Below are 18,009 nucleotides of genomic sequence, written 5' to 3' on the forward strand. Positions count from 1 at the left end.
ACTTAAGCTCTTTCTAGCTTATTGCTCTGTCATCCTAGGGTAGTAACCTCATCCTCATTCTCACAAAATAGCTGCCAGAGCTCCAGCTATCTCATCTAAGTTACAAGAAATAAGAAAATAAGGAAGAGCAAAAAGAGAGAATGGAGGAAAGAATATTGTCCATCACTGGAAAACAAATCTGAGAGATTGCCAGCAGGTCTCCCCTTATTGACCTATTTTACTTGAACAACCTGGGCTACAACTAGACAATGTCATTTTTAGCCAGGAATTTCAGCCAGCAATGCTTTCTCCAACAGAATCGGAGTTCTCTTCATAAAGTAGAAGGTGAGAGCGGCTGTCCAGTAGGCAACACACCATCTTTGCCATATGGTTCCTTGCAAGATTCAGCCACATTTTCCAGTGAACCACCAGCACGCGACCTCATGGAGCTCTGCTAGCCATGCCTTTTGCAAAACTGTAACCATTAAGTTCATCCACCCTCTACCTTGCTCTTGCTCTTCCTCTATTCCCATTAACCCTGTAGATAATTCGGTATGTGTTTCCAGGGTTTCTTTGTGTAAACACAAGTATCCCCACCTCCAGAATCTACTGGTGTGTGTGGTATGTGCAGGATCTACCTTCAGTCCTCCTTGGACACCAGAAACCACAGAGTGTGCCCTTGCCCCCTGTCTGCCTGGCCATCTTGCTATTCCAGCCTGCTTTTTGCTGCCTTTTCCTCCAAGTGCCCCCTACAGTGCCAGGCACCCTGCCCTCCTGGAGGCCAGCAGTTTGCAAACAACTTAATGAAGGGGATAATTGGGGCAGCCTAATCTTTATGAGGGGGCCTATTCAGGAATCACTCTCCTCTCACCAGCACTGCACTTCCCCATTAAGGAACCTGCCTTCCACCCAAGTTCTCATAGATTACCTGAGGGCTGGATAGTCATACTATGACTATAACCAGTCACAGTTGCGGGTGGCTTCCTGAACTTAGATTGTCATTAACTTAGAGCCTTTCATTCTGAGTCTTTGGCTTTAGATGAAACTCTGGGTGACCAGAAAATTCCCCTTGTCTCCTAGACATGACCTATTATACTTCGTGTGGACATTTTCACACCCCTCTGCTCCCCACAAAAGATGCTCCCTCACCTCCCTGGTGGTGCAGTTCTAAGGTTAATGGACTATTCTGACCTTCAAGCCCCATTATTTTTTTCACAAGTATTTATAACGACAGATGCATCAGCTATAAATGTACACCCCAACTACCTCAAATCAGAGGGAAGCTGCGTGGTGAAGCTCAAATCCAGTTAATGGGTTTGAAACAGTTGTTGGGCTTCGAGCCTCATTGCTTCTATCCTTTTAAAAAGCTTTGGGGTAGTAAGTCATACCCGAGGAGATGCTGTAATCCATGTCACAGATAAAATGCCTAGTTTATTTTCTCTTGCATTCTGGACTTTGTTTAATACATAGGAGCTTTGGGAGCTTCGAGAGGGAGCCAGGGTGTATGTGTAAGTGCTAGGTAAAGCTCAGAGGAAAGAAAGGAGAATCTCAAGGAGTCTTTTCATCATCAAAACTCCTGCATCTACAGCTCCCTCTTTCATCCTGTTTGCTATTACCTTCCTCCAACTTCCTTCCTCCAGAGACAGATCATTCCCTTAAGCTCAGACTTTCATTCTTCAACCACCAGAGCACTTTGGGTTGTTTTTATCCTGAATTCCACAAGTGAGCAACATTCGCAGCCTTGCTGGTTGGAGGCCTAGGTTGTATCAGGAGGGACTAATTCTACAAATCATTCTTGGCCAGAGATCTTCACGGAGGCCAAGTCCTTTTGGAGACCACATAAGGAGTTCGGGCAGAGCCCAGACCTGGCTGAACCGCCCCTGTTCCTGGGCCCCGAATCCTGGCCCAGTCCAGCTCAGCCCTGAGGAGGCAGCCTGGAGAAATGTCCTGCTCTCTTCCCTGATCCACTGCAGCCCTGGAGACTCTGGGATTCAACTTGCATCTTGTCTGTGACCCCTCCTAGAATGTAAACTCCATGCATGCAGGGAATTTTGTTTGTGTAATTCCCCACTGTAGCCCCAGTGCCTAGAACAATGCTGTCACACAAATGCACAATAAATATTTGTTAGATGAATGAATGTCAGCCCTAGGCTAGAGCACCCTTAGGACCAGGCCAGTTCTGCAGCTGAACTGGGGGCTTAGACCTGGATTCTGTTCACAAATGGATCAACTGGAGCAAGTTCAGATCTGATGGGTCCCATTCGAGTGTATGCACCAGAGGCATGTCAGAATCCTGCAGAAATCGTAGAGCTGGGTAATGCCCTCGTTACTTTTCATTTCTGCAGCCAGTGGTCTGGGTTGCAGCAGAGACAGTGAAGAGTGAAGGCCATTCCCCTCTATCCTATCATATTCCCCTCTCCGGCACAGCTGGGTCACTGTGCTGTGATTGCCTCTCAGGGCATTACACCAAGTCATCTCAGTGCACAGTTTCTTGTTCCAGACAAATAATGCATCTTCCTTTTAAAAAAGTGAGGATAATTCAACGCACTGATCAGGCTTTCAGATGAGTCAGTTGGGCACAGAAGATAGTTTCACTATTATACACAAAGAAAAAGAAGGTGGGGGAGAAAAGACGAGACTGAAAAGAAAGGCTTATGTGGTTTACAGTTTGAAGTATTTCTTTTCTGAACCCTTAGAACATTTTCCATGTGAGGCTTAATACAGCAAGGGCTAGAGTGGAAAATGTGCTTATCTGAGATCTCGGATGCTGGGCAGCCTAATAAATCCAGGCCTAGGTTAAGATTAACATTGTCTGAGGCCGTAGTGTCTTGGTCTAATCTATAGCCATAGGGGTAACCAAACATCTTTCATGTGGATCACTGCTTAGTTTTTAAAAATCGCACAAGTAGGACCAAAGGAAAACTTAAAGCTGACATCATTGAACTTTATAAGCTGAAAATCACCTGTCTCTGCTGAACGGAGAAAACACAGATTTGCATGAACTACCAAAGCAGCACGCAGAGAAGCCCCGAGTTTTCCTAAACTCATTTTGATTCCCTAAAAAGCTTCTAGAGTTACAGTCCAGGATGGAATCTGGGGAAACTGAGGCATATAATTGTTGATTTAATGGAGGGTAAAATACGTTGGAATTGACTTTCACGATGCTTAAAACCCTGCACTAGCTCCCTGTTGTAAATGGAATGTCTGTTTCTTCGAAATTCGTATGTTGAAACCCTAACCCCCAAGGTGAGGGTATTAGGAGCTGGGGACTTTGGGAGGTGATTAGACTAAGATGAGATCACGAGGGTGAGGCCCTTTGTAATGGAATTAGCACCCCTGTAAGAAGAAGAGGAGACACCAGAGCTGCTTCTCTCTGCCACGTGAGGACACGGTGAGAGGGCAGCTGACTACAAAGCCAGGAAGAGGCTCCTCACCAGAACCTGACCTTGCTGTCACCCTGATCTCTGACTTCCTGCCCTCCAGAACTATAAAAAATAAATGGCTGTTGTTTAAGCCACCCAGACTACGGCATTTTGTTATGGCAGCTCGAGCTGACTAAGACAGTCCCTATTTCATTCCTGCATGCCAGAGGCCTACACTCACCTCCAGGTGCTGAATCTTCTCCCCACTTCATCTCCCCCTCATTTTCTCTGTTCTAGACCACTGACCGGGCATACACCCACCTCAGGGCCTTTGCACTGGCTGCTCCTTCACCTAGAATGCTCTTCTCCAGGTTCCCATGTGGCCCGGCTCTCTCCTTAACATCCCCCTTCTCCGTAAAACCTTGCCTCACTTTATTTAAAATACAAGAGTTACCTCACATTGCCTGGCCTCTCCTCTGCATTTTTCTTTCCAGAGCGTTTTTATCTTTTTCTCACTTAATCTGTTTTATTTTCTGTCTTCTCCCTACCAGACCATAATGTTCATAAGAACACGTATTTTTGTGTTTACTGCTATAATCCTAGCACTTAGAAAAGTCCTCAATACTTTTTTTTAATGGAATGAATGAACCTAATCAATCCTAAACGTACCTACATCTAACATCTAGATTTATCCGTACACTTTGTGTAGTCTCCACTGTGCCTGCAAAGTAATTGTTCTCTTCCACTGAGATCTTGCACATGTTCCACAGGCTTTCCCAAGTGGCTGGTTGAATGGAGCCAGGTGAGAGGCAGGCTAGACTCTCAACAACAGGGCAGGAGGGCACAAGTGGAAGCCAGGCCTGAGCAAGAAAGAGTGTGGGGAAATGAATGGAGATCACTCCAGAGAGGACAGCAGGCATCTCAGGTGGCATCACGCTCCCGGGTATCCTGTGCATCCCATCAGGGGGTGGGCACAGCAGCAAGGAATTCAGATGCCAATCAAATACTCAGGCAAGCCATGGGCTTATTCCCAGAAAATCTGTCCATATTGGACAGGACTCTAGCCTGGGGCTCAAGGGCAGAATTCAGCCCCTAGGGGAGGAAATTGGCCAGAATGATGGATGGTATCAAAGTCTTAGATGTACAGTCCTAGAAAAGTAGAGACAGTGAAAAAATTAAGAGACGCCAAAGTGGTCCATCCCAGGACCTACGATGGAGCATGTCACCTGGGGAAGGGCACCCAGGGATGGGGTGAGGACAGGGGGAGCCCCTTAGCTGGCCCTCTGGTCCATTGGTCTGAGAATGAGAAACGAGAAACTTCCTTTGGTCACGCTTGCTCAGGAAGTAAAATAGGTCTGAGCCTGGGGGTGCAGACACCCCATGGCTTTAACTTAGAGAAGCTGGGAAAGGCAGAGGAAGGGGAAGGAACCAGGGCTGCTGGCACCACTATGGTTGCTCTAACATTATTATCATCTTGTCCCTAAGGGAGGCTTAAGGAATTGCACTTCCGCTCTCAAGAGTTGCTTCCTAAGAGCACTCTTGTCATTTAGCTTTTCTTCTCCATTTCTAGTGCTCTATTCTGTCCGATGGATGAATTTAAATTTACTGTTTTAAATACCATTGCTTTAATGAAAGCTTATCCAGGGTCCAGAGGACTTAACCAGCCCCCTAGAGTCACAGCTAACATTCCATTCAGAGCTCAAGACGGTGGTGGATTAATTAATTCTGCCTTTAAAAAAGAGAAAGAAAAACCCTTGCCTTTCTTTTAGAACCACGATAAACTACTTCTTTATTTTTTGTCGGTTTTATCAACCTTTTTTTTTTAAGAGCTGGGCTCAGCTTTATTGGTTTTTTTCTGTGTCCTTTCAAGTCAAAAGAACTTTTATTAACACTGTTCCTTGCCTGTTAAGCACCCGGGCTTCTGAATAGGATCTCCCTGGAAAGCCCTGAATGATAGATAGCACCCCCAAGCTGTGCTGGATTTGCACTTGGCCGCCTCAGCCAGAGAGCCTGTTCTTGCACATGCCACAGGGCCCCAGAGGCTTCTGTATTGATAAAGGTACAGATGTTCGTAAAGTGAGTGACAAAGGACAGAAGGGAAAACACTTACCAGGGCTTGGCTCCTTTTATATAATTTTGTGCTGTCCAGCTTGGATCTGCTTCCTAATTTGGGGCTGATCAGAAGAACAAACTGCTTTAATCAAATTTATTCCACTGCTTCTCCCGGTGTCCTACTCCAGGGAGCTCATCCAGGGTGGCATCTGCCCGAGGATCTCCAGGCTGCTCACGAATGTGGTCATTGCTTTTCTTAAGTCACCAAAATGCAACAGGACCCGGACATAAGTTCATGGTCAACCCAGGTCCTGGGGACCAGCTAGGCTGCTGCTCCTGCCCCTCCCAGGTGCCTTCACTGCAGCCAGAGCCAAATTCCCCTAGTGCAGGCCTGAGTCCCTCTGAGCTCCCATCCTAGGATGGACTCTGGATTTATTGATTTCTTCTTTGTCTCTGTTCTTCTAGAACTGCATATCTAAGGCCTTGATACCTCCTAGGTGCTGGTCAATTTCCTGACCCAGGAACCAGATTCTGCCCTTACCCCAAAACATGGTGATTCTGGCCTCCCTGAAGCAACAGGGCTCATCACAGCCCTCGCTCTTGGTCCATCTGAAGCAGTCAGGTTTGGGGTACACTTCCCAACTGTGCTTCTGCATCCAGCCCCCTTTCCCTGCCCATAGCAGAAAGAAACACTGAGCTGTGCAGCCTGGCACCCACTGCCTTCTTGGACCTGCCTGGCCACTGGGTCTCCTGGGTTGGCACCTGCTGGGAACAGCTCTTCCTGAAGAGATGTTTCTGCTACTTAGCTTCCCAGGACAGAATCCTTCTCTTTCTTAATTGTTTTCTGAGCAAGCCAGAGCCAATTCCCAACCACCATATCTCTGCTGCAACTCTGCACTGCTTTTCAAGGTAGATTTTATGGTTGTTCACAGCAGAGACTGCTCCCAGCTCTGTTTTCTCTCCTATCCCCCAAAGAGCCAGGCTTGACAAAGTAATTCTGAACAGCTCCCACCAGCAGGAAGAACATCAGCAGTTCAGACACAATACAACAAAAACCACCAGCTTGTTTTCTCACCAGTCACCTTGTAACTAAGTGCTAATGGTGTCTTCTGTTGAATTGATTAGCTCTGTTGGCTGGGTTTCTAATACCCTGGCCGATCTGCAATTATAGAATACCTGCTGCTTTTCTGTCTTCTTATCTAATCATAACATAGCTTCTTAAGGCAAGGTAGGACATTTCTACCCACTCTTCTCCTTGGAATGAAGAAACCAAGGCACTTCACGTAAAAAGCCCATGGCAGTATTAAGCGAATGACCTTCCAAAGTTCACCAGAGCACTTTACCCACAGTCCTCTGTCATCAGGGTACTTTAGTCAATTACACCAACAAGGCCAATTTCCCTGCCCCCCCACAGAGACCCCTCAGAGGATTGTATGACCTCACCATCATGCAGCCAGGGGGACCTGTTCCCTGCCCTTGAAGCTAGCCAGTAACCGATGCAGTGGCCTGGAGTGAAAATTTTGGCAAGTAAGGACAAGCTCATCATATTTCTCAAGGAGTTTGAACTCAGAATATACAAAGGATCCAGGTGCAGTAGCTCACACCAATAATCCCGGTGCTTTGAGAGGCTGAGGCAGGAAGATCACTTGAGGCCAGGAGTTCAAGGCTGCAGTGAGCTATGATCAAGCCACTCCACTCCAGCCTGGGTGACAGAGCAAGACTCTGTCTCTTAAAAAGAAAGAGAGACAGAAAGTAAAGAATATACCAAGGTAGGATCAGTTTTCTTAAGGAGCTATAGAGACTGTGGAAGCAGACAGAGGAACTAAGCACTAAGCCTTCATAAAGCAGAGAGCCACCGCAGGGAAACAGACTGCTGCTGCTGCATCCCCTGATGCACCTGGCAGCCATAGGGTGAACTTCCTGAAAGTGCTCACTGCACATTCTCGGCTCACTGCAACATCTGGCACCCCAGGTTCAAGCGATTCTCCTGCCTCAGCCTCTGAGTACCTGGGATTACAGGGGTGCACCACCACGCCCAGCTAATTTTTGTATTTTTAGTAGAGATGGGGTTCCACCATGTTGGCCAGGCTAGTCTCGAACTCCTGACCCACAGTTAGGTTACAGCTGCTTCCTAGTCATCCTTGAGGCCCTTGGAAGTTTTGGAATTCCTTATTTTCTCATGAATCCTTACTGTCAGCCCTCATTATTAAAGAGAACCACCGTCATCTGAAAGAATCCAGCAAATATTAGCAATCATGGGAACAAAAAATTTGTAATGTCTGAATTTCATTTGCTGATATACATTTTTTTTTTTGAAATGGAGTTTCACTCTTGTTGCCCAGGCTGGAGTGCAGTGGCACAATCTCAGTGCACTGCAAACTCTGCTTCCCCAGGTTCAAGTGATTCTCCTGCCTCAGCTTCCTGAATAACTGGGATTACAGGTGCATGCCGCCACGCCCAGATAATTTTTGCATTTTTAGTAGAGATGGAGTTTCACCATATTGGTCAGGCTGGTCTCAAACTCCTGACCTCAGGTGATCCGCCCACTTCGGCCTCCCAAAGGGCTGGGATTACAGGCGTGAGCCACTGCGCCCAGCCCATTTGCTGATACGCATTCTATTAGAACCATGGAAGAAGTTTGAGAATCATGTCGGGGTTTATACTTTTAAAATGTGCAGGTACAGGTCCTGCCAGCCTTCCCGAATTAAGTCACCATTGAATAGGTTACTCTGGTTAATACATGTGGAAGCAGCTAGTACAATGTCTGGAAGCTAGTTAGGAATCCAGGAAATGTGAAACTTTAATTTAGGTATTGAAACTTATGATTGGCCTATGACAGGAGAAATCTGAGTCAGTGTTTCTGGAGGAAAGATGGTAGAATGGTTCCCCGGGGAGGCACCTGGCCCAGGTGCCTCAGGCCTGTGAGTGTGGGCATAGGCTCCAGGATGCTTTCAGCCACAGGACGGGGCATTGGGCAGGGCCAAGGAGCCAAGTTCCAGGTCTTCTGGCAAGATGTGTCTTTAGTCCCCGTTGGCTCCTCTGATCATCTATTTTCTCTAGGGCAGAACTGAAACAGAAGCAAGGAAGTGGATGAAGGAGACAGAAACAGAGAACATTCAAGAGTCAAGAGGTCTGGAGCCCAGGACAGGACATGGCAGAAAAAAAAAAAAGAGCTAGAAGGGGAATAAGGAATGAATGAAAGAAGAAAAAGCTAAGGCAGATCTGAAGCTCAGTGGGGATAAAAATTCAGACTAGGTTTTAAAGTTGCTTTTGCATCTTTAGTTCAGAACAAGCAAGCAATGAGTGTGAAGGATACCCTAGTCGTAAACACATATGATGGGGCTGAACTCTGGTTCCTAGGGGTTCAGTGGTCTCACTGGGTTAGAGGAGCTCATTGCATAGGCTCCCTGCCTTTAAAGCATATAGCCAGCTACAGGGCCACATTAATCCTGTAGCCTGTAATAAATGCTTCCCTAATACCACATAAACAAGTTCCTACTCTGCCATGTCACACTGTTTTTACAAGTTATCAGGCCTATCTGGTGGTCATAGCCCTCCAGCAGGTCACAGCTGCCAGAAAGTAGCTTGGTTGGGTCCTCTGTCTCCTGCATGCTGTCCCATCATCTCAGTGGCAGCGGGGGTGGGGGGGACGGGTGCAGAATGTTGTAGAGATGAGAGTCTCTGAAACTAAGGCTGCACCAGAACAGTTTCCCAGCCTTCTCTTCATTTTCTGCCACCAGCGCAGGTCTGGATGATTTACACAATCCCTTACAGGAAGGGGAGAGGACAATCAACAGTTCTAGGGCTATTTTGTAAAATGGTATTTTACATGCATTATCTCATTTAATTTTCACAGACCCTGTAAGAGAAGCTTTATTACATCATCACCCCATATGACAGACAAGGAAACTGAGGTGCTGGGAGATCAAGTGGCTGCCTCAAAATCACAGAGCAAGTAAATGCATTCAAAACCCAAGATCATCTGAGGCCAAATCCCAGGCTCTTCCCACGGCACCCCGATGTCCTACAAAATTACCCAAAGCTGCCAAGTTTACAACCTGTGGGTGTCCTGAGTGAGCTCCACTGGCATTCACACGTGTGGCTTACTATTAGATTGTGAGTGTATTTGGTTTATTTCAGATTTTTTCCCCACCCTTCCAATTATTCCACTCTGTTTTTTCTTTCTCTCACGCCCCACGTACAGTCCATCAGGAAATCCTATTGGGGGCAGTCTCAATGATTTATCTAGAAGCTCACTCTCTATTGCTACCACTATGGTCCAAGCAAGCAGCCTCACTCCCCTGAATTCCTGCCATAGGACCTGTGGCCCCAATGCAGCTACAGATGGATTTGAAACCTAAGTCAGACATGCCACACTGTGCTCCCAACCCTGCCACAGCTCCCCTGTCCACGCAGAGTCAAGCGAAGTCTCTGACCTGGTCTACAAGGCCTTGGGTGGTCCGGCTCTGTATCCTCTCTGTTATTTCTGTCTCCCTCGCTCTCTCTACTCCAGCCACATGGGCCTGCTCGGTGCCTCTCAGAACGTTCCCTTTGAGCCTTTGCCCCGAGTGCTCCTCCTCCTGCATATCCACTTGGCCAATTCCTTCACCTCCTCCAGTCTTTGCTCACATGTCACCCTCTCCCCGAGGCCTCCTCTGCCTACCTTTCTTAATACATTTCCAATTCCACTTACCCTGATCCAGTTCTTCTTTCTCACTTATAATCTTGTATCTTACTTATTTACTGTGTTTGTAATGTATGTCTGTCTCCCTCCACTAGAATGAATGCTCCATAAAGAATAGGAATCTTTGTCTGTTTTGGTCACAGGTATATCCCAAGTGCCCCGAACAGAGCCTGATACTTGGTAGGCGTTTGCTAACCATTGGTTGAAGGGATAAAGTGGATACAAAACTGACAGGATCCCAACGTCTTTACGCTTACCTCCTCCTGGGTCTGACTAGGCACAGCTGCAACCCATCATCGCTAATGTTCACCTCTAGGGCAAGATACTGGTACAACGTCGACTCCTCTGCTTCTCTGCTTAGCTACTTCTCTCTGGGAGGAAACTTCCTGTTATGTATGTGTCTCAGTGAGCTATCTCAGCCCTCCAGTTCTGTTATAAATGCAAAGCTTTCGCCCTCACACAAGGGCAGCTCCTAGTTCTCTCCATTCTACAATGAATGAAGACTTGAGGCATCTGAAACTCCAGCCAAGTGAAGACAAAACAATGCAAATCCCAGCGTGCATTAACGAACAGAATCCCCCCTGCGATTCTTTTCATCGTAGTCAGAAATGTCTAATGGCGAACATCATTAGAATAACACAGGCTTGAAAACTGAATATGGGTTAATGTTCATAACAAGAGGAATAATTAGTTTCTCCACAGACATTTACACTTAATTTCTAAAGCTTATTATTTATTATATTTTGTCTTACTTAGGGCCCTTGGTAAATGTTTGCATTTAACAAGTTGTTTGATTCTCACAAGTCTGGTATTTCATACGCGAGAAGTCAAAGCAACACCTTTGATCGAAGTGGAACGCTTTAATTAAATATCCATAAAATTCCCCTCAAGGAAACAATTACACCCAAAAGCGCAGTTAGCATATTTTCTTATTGTTCCTCTCAATTCTTGTCATTGGCCTTGTCTGGTCACTATCCTACTGTAACATATTTATGTGAAGTTCGATGTTGTCTTTTTCACTCTGGTAGGCTAGGGCAGTGATTACCAAGGTCATCATCAAAACCTTGGGAGCTTCCCACGAATAAGGAGTCTCTGGAGACTCTGATCCAATATGCAAATAATGAGGCCTTGGAATCTGCTCCCTGGAAAGGCTTCCTGGGCGTTGCTGGTGGGAACTGGTCCATTAGTGACTTACTCCAGAAGAGACTGAGCAAAGCACTTTGCACACGACAGTATTCACTCCAAAACATGCACTGACTCGGGTAGAAAGAAGCGAGCTTTACTGAGGGTTACGGAGCATTCAGTAGGGAAGCTCCAGGAGAGTAAGAACTTTGCTGGTACTATTCACAATTTTATCATCAGTACTTTGCATGGTACTGAGAACACAGTAGGTGCTAATAAAAATAAGTTGGATAGGCTGGGCAGGGTGGCTCACACCTGTAATCCTAGCACTTTGGGAGGCCAAGGTGGGAAGATCACCTGAGGTAAGGAGTTTGAGAGCAGCCTGGCCAACACGGTGAAACCTTGTCTCTACTAAAAATACAAAAATTAGCTGGGCGTAGTGGCGTATGCCTGTGATCCCAGCTACTCAGGAGGCTGAGGCAGGAGAATCGCTTGAACCCAGGAAGGAGAGGTTGCAATGAGCCGAGATAGCACCACTGCACTCCAGCCTGGGCAACAGAGTGAGAGTTCATCTCAAAAGAAAAAAAAAAATCAGTTGGATAAATGAACCTACTGTATGCCAATCACTTTATATAAAGTAATCATTTAACTTACACCTTACACAATCAAGTAAGGTAGACCCTATCTGACAGATGCACATATTAATAATCTAAGAAGTTAAGTCAGTTGCTCAATTACCCAGGAAGTGTCTGAGAAAAGATTGGAACTTGGGTTTGTTTAGCTTCAAAGCCGTTGCCTATTGCATACCCCGTGGTGGCCAGGAGGGCAGGTCTGAGCGGGTTAGACTGTGCCAGTGATTGCTTCTCCCAGGCCCACCTGCTGAAGTAGCTGAAGACCACACGGCAGGTGTAGTCCACTTACCTCCTCCAAGGCCCATCCTGACCCCATGTCCATCAGAAGGTAGATTCTGGAGTACCTCACACTGCCCTGAGTTCAGATTCTGTTGTACTCAGGACAGCCCCACCCATCCAACATGTTCACAGAGCTGGACAATCCCCATCTCATCTGCTTTCTTCCCACTCCCTGCCAAGAGGGACCTGCCTATAAAATACAACTTCTCCTGAGTCGCTTCTTGGAATTTTCATCTCTAGTTGGACATCCTGACAATTTGCCCTGGCCCTTATTAATTTCCTTCCCGGGCTCTCCAGCCCCTGCCCCTCTCTCCCCACCTCCTCCTGGTCAGATTCTACTCATGTTCAAGACCTTTTTGGGCTTCCTTTGATACATTGTCCCAGACTCCTTATTGGTTTCCTGGTTTCAAAAACTGTTCTGCCCTCCAGACTCCCCAAGTCTGATTTATTAAAGCACAACTTTAAGCCTTGGCACTGCCTTGTTTAAGATCTCTCACTTACAAAGTATTATCCCAGCTCCTTAGCAGGACACACCTGTCCTTCCGTGATCCGGCTCCTGCTTCTCTGGCTTTATTTCTTGCAAGCCATGGTGATTCCACATATCTTTGATGTCCTTGCTCTTTCCTCTGCCTAGGATGACTTCCCTACTGTTGTACAGTTATAACTCAGACACGTCTTCTCAACTTCAGCTCAAGCGTCATTTTCTCCAGAACGCTTTTCCTCCATTCTCATTGGGCTTGACCATCTCTCTTCCAGGCACCCATAGCAACCTTAGCAGGTTATGCTGAAGTCATCTTGTAAGTTCCTCAAGGGAAGAATGAAGTTTAATTCATTGCTAAGCTTAGCATGGTGCCTGTTACATAACTGATATCCAAAAAATGTGTGCAAATCTAATTACATTGAAGTCTAGTGGAAACCCCACCACCACCGGAGAGCTCAGCCCTCCCTCCTACCTGCCTGGCCACCATTCTAGCTTTCTGAAGGCTTCTGACCACTTGCCCACTAGATCAGTACCTCAGGATGTCAAAGCAAATCTGGAGCTGGTACAACTCCTTGCACAAAGAGACACAGACCTTAGGATTTTGCAGCTTCATAGGCAGAGGGTCCTGTCCACTCCCAACCTTTCCTCCATATTAATTCCTGCCCTCAAACCAAGCCCAGCATAACCATGAGCTACATCCTTCACACAGACCAGGGCAGAGGCCACTTCTAACAAAGGTCACACATCTAGCAAAGAAACACCACTTCTCGCAAAGGACCAGGAAGGCAGGGATGGTGGCTCATCGTACTCTCCACATGAATAACTTTAAAATGGATTTTCTCTTGAGTGGAGGCCAGGAGCTTCCTTTTCCTACATGAGCAATAGCACGTTGATATGGTAACTATTGGGTCAGTATGGCCCAATTTTCTTACATCATGAGAACGAGAGCTCCAAGGTACCCGTAAAACCCCAAGCCCCTCAGGCTCCTATCCCTTCTGTGCCAAGGTCCTGATGATGAAGGATGATGGTGATGGAGAGAGTTTCCTTGCTGCTGAGACGTTCACTTTGCTCCAGCAGTAACATCTTAGAGCCATAAAGGCACATTGTATTTTCAAGGCTTGCCTGATCCTATTTCTTTGTAAATTGAATTAAGCTCTTTACTGTGTATTACTGATATTAAAAAAGAATGAATTCACATCTTGCAAACACAGCAGAAAGCAATCGCTCCCATGACAAGGAAGTCATTGGCCAGCATCCACAGAACTCAATTTTAACTTTCGAGCCCAGTCAGCAGGCAAACATGCCGGCGTATGGCAGGGTCAGCCCTAGGCAGCATCGTGAGCGGGGTAATGTGAACTGTCAGCATCCCTCTTTTTCCTTGCCTTCCCCTTTCAATGCCTCTTCAGCCCAAGCTCTTCACTCTCTTATCCTTCCAGGTCTTTCCTAGGAGAAAAGAGCCTGTACAGTGTCCACATGGAGGTGAGGTAGCTAAGAAGCATAACCCAGGCAAAAAAATGACTTGTAAAATGCTAGACAGGAATAATAATAATGCCTTCTCCGTGAATTGCCGCCACACTTTGCAAAGCCTTCTTGTCATAGTGCATGGGAACTATTATTAATGTTTTATCCCCACTCCTTTATACCCCCAGTTTCTCTGCATTTTAGAAGAGGGTCCATGTGGTAAAATATGAAGAAACAAAGGCATAAAGAAATGAAGGTTAAAATCTCACAGCTTCAGGAGAGTAGTGATTTTGGGTACAGCCTAGAGAAGGGTGGGGGTAGCTTTCTGCACTCCTCAAGTTGCCAGAAGACAGTCGCTCCCTATCTGTCTTTTGGCTTTTCTTTGAATATTTTTAATGATTGGGATCAATAAAAGGGTGAAAGGAGCATGGCCTACTTTGGTAATGAAATTTCCATAATCTAAATGTCCATGTTAAGAGAATGATTAAATAGTATGCATCCCCTAAAGGAATAAGGTAGATCTATACGTACTGACATGGAAAATTCCCCCCCAAAAAAGGAAGTGACCAAATAATGTATCTAGTATAGTAGGATCTCATTAACACACACACACACACACACACACACACTCATGTAAACCATGTCTATATGTTACATACGTGATAATACATAAAATAGGTCAGGATGGATTCACCCCAAACTATCAGCAGTGGTCATGGATGGGGAGGGGAATGAGATGATAAGAGTAAGGATTAAAGGGAATTTTCATTGTTTATTCTATATTCTGCTGTATTGTTTGAATCTGGGCTTATAAGGAACATGCATTGATTTTGTAATTTTTTTTTTTTACAAAAGCAAGATATTTCCACACCAGAGGAAATTTAAAAATTGGTCCCCCAGTGTCAGGCATGTATGACAAGCATGCAAATGGCCCCAAAGCTGGTCTTATGACTCCGGCGAGCTGAGCACTTATTTGGGCCTTGAACGCCTCCATTGTGCCTAGAGGACCTGCAGACTTGGAGTCTGGATAGAAAATTCCAGCTAAGCACCAAAAACTTGCTTGTACTATATCTGACTGGAATACCAGACCCTAATTGTTCTTCCTAATAGAATTCGTGCTGAGAATCAAGTAATGAAAATATTTTGCACATCTTGCTGTGGCACCTGGCTAAACACATACACATACACAGTTACCTGACTAATGATCTTGCTTTAAGATTGTTTTTTCAAGGAGCTGGGAGGAGGGTAATTACAGAAATTATACCTTCACTAGGAAAATGCTGTCAGATTTTAATCAAATATGTGCAGAAAATGCCAAATGTGCATTGTGTGTATCTATTTCTTCCTTACATTGAGTGCAAGTGAAAATTCTGGGTGATGACCCTCAAGTGTGTGCCCATCCATCCTGCTGCCCACACCACACCTCCATCTCTAGCTCTCCCCGTGATGGCTTCTCCAGGCTGAGACTCCAGGTGTCTGCTTCTCTGGGATGGGTATTTGGCCTAAGCTATGGCAAGACCAGATCTCCTGTTTCCTGTCTCCTGCCAAGCATGATCAGGTTGATACTTACGATGTCTCTGTTTCCAGCTTTCCTTATAAGAGGAGAGAACACGTAGCTCTCCAGGCTACAATGGGGTCAGGCTGCTCAACCCCAATGTGACGTAGTTTCTAAAAATGTCTATGCTTCCTTCCTGACAACCCAATAGAAGCTATCTATTGTTTCTCCTTGGGGCTCTGGGTAGCCACTGACTGGAAACGTGAGTCTCAGTCTACTGGTAGAGCCTTGCCCAGGGCAGTCAGGAGCCCAACAGTAAGTCTCATTGCAATGAGATACCCAAGGAAGGTGGAGGGAGAGGTTTTCCCTGGCTGCAGGCAATCATAGCCTGAATTAGGAATGAATTATTTATGGAGATTTGACAAACAATGATAGAACCAACTAAAAATTGGTCTGCTTTGTATTATTATTATTATGCAACTGGCAATTCCAAACAATTCCAAAGAAAAAATATCCATCCCTGTCCAGGTGGACAACTGTCAAGTCCCATCCCTTCCCTTTTCAGCAATGCCCAGGAGCCTCATAGTGTAACCAGGTCAAGAATATGAGGTCTGTGCTGGACATGGTGGCTCACACCTGTAATCCCAGCACTTTGGGAGGCCAAGGCAGGTGGATCACTTGAGGTCAGGAGTTCAAGACCAGCCTGGCCAACATGGTGAAACCCCATCTCTATTAAAAATACAAAAATTAGCTGGGTGTGGTGGCACATGCCTGTAGTCCCAGCTATTCAGGAGGCTGAAGCAGGAGAATCACTTGAACTTGGGAGGTTAAGGTTACAGTGATCCAAGATCATGCCACTACACTCCAACCTGGGCAACAGAGCAAGATTCCAACGCAAAAAACAAGCAAACAAAAAGAAAGTGAGGTCTGAAGTTAGATACCCTGGTTGGAATCCTAAGCCTATCACTTATGAACTCTTTGAATCTGACAAATTACTTAACATCTCTGAGCCTCAGTGTCCTCTACCATCAAATGTTAATAAAATATCTCACGGGGTCATTGTGAAGACATAATAAGAAAAACTACGTAAACAAATTTAGTAAGCTGTTAAGTAATATAAAATGTTATATAATTTGTAGTTAAAATTAGGTTTGAACTTGAGGCTTCCCAAATATGGCCAACATTTTCACTCTTCTGTGCTTTTAGGCATGTTGTACCCTCTTTATGTAGTTCTTGCCCCCTCCCTAACTGTTACGCTCTCGTTCCTCTTTATATCTACAGTCTGTATTGTCTAGACCTCCCCAGCCTGCCATTTCAAAATAAGGCCACACTTTCTTCTAAATCCAAATTGAGTTAACCAAAGCCCCTACCTCACCACGTAGCGTATAAGATCTGTCTTTTCCTGGATTTTCCCTCTGAGAGATCCCAAAGGATCACCTTCACTAACTCATGATTCAGGTCCCCTTGCCACTTACCTACTGTCACCCTCCAGGAGCTCAGATACCCTCCAGCCTAGACTCTGCCACCATAGGCCATGGTCAGCCCGCAGGCCCTATAGTCAAGTGAAGTGCTGCTGAGGGCGTTGCTGGAGCACAGGTGACCCACACATATGTTGCTTCCTTCAACCTGCATCTGCAAGGGGGCAGTGTTTCCAGCAAAATGGCCTGGGCTCCAGGTGCACAGCTCTGAGCATTTCCTCTTCCAGGTGCCATTCACTATCATTCACCACTATCATGGCTGTTTTGCTTCTCCAAATGGGTGTTCTTTATAGCTAGACTTCGGAAAAAAAAACCTTCTTGCCCACTGTTAGGGGCTGAATTGTGTCCACTCCCAAAATTCGCAGGTGAAGTCCCAGCCCTCAGTAGATCTGAATGTGACCATATTTGGAGATACGGTCTTTAAAGACGTAATTAACACCAAATGAGGTCATTGGGCTGGGCCCTCAGCCAATACATCTGGTGTTCCTTTAAAAAGAGGGAGTTTGGACACAGAAAGATACAGAGGAGCGACTATGAGAAGAGGCAGAGAGAAGACGGTCACCTACAGGCCAAGGAGAGAGCCCCGGAACAGAGCCTTCCTTCACAGCCCCAGAAGAAACCAACCCTGCCAACGCTTTGATCTCAGGCTCTAGTCTTCAGAAACGTGAGAAAACAAATTCCTGCTCTTTAAACCACCCAATCTGTGGTATTTTGTTACAACAGCCTTATCAAACTAACACAACCACTCGGTGGGGGAGAAAGAAGGACTCCATGAATCAGGCAAGCTTGGGGCCTGAGCTGTCTTCCGGTCCACTGCTTCCCCATCTGGGTGTCCACAGTGCTCACCGAGGTCACCCCAGGCTGCAGCTCTGCATTCGATTCCCCCCCACACTCATAGTCTTTGCTCCTCCTTTTTAACAGCAGGTCTTCCCTGCAGCCACAGGAATTTGAAGCAGGACCGAAGTGCAGCAGATTGGAGGGTGG

Source organism: Aotus nancymaae, unplaced genomic scaffold (genome assembly GCF_030222135.1).
Source record: "Aotus nancymaae isolate 86718 unplaced genomic scaffold, 86718_ANA_hifiasm-v0.15.2.pri h1tg000033l, whole genome shotgun sequence".
NCBI lineage: Eukaryota > Metazoa > Chordata > Mammalia > Primates > Aotidae > Aotus > Aotus nancymaae.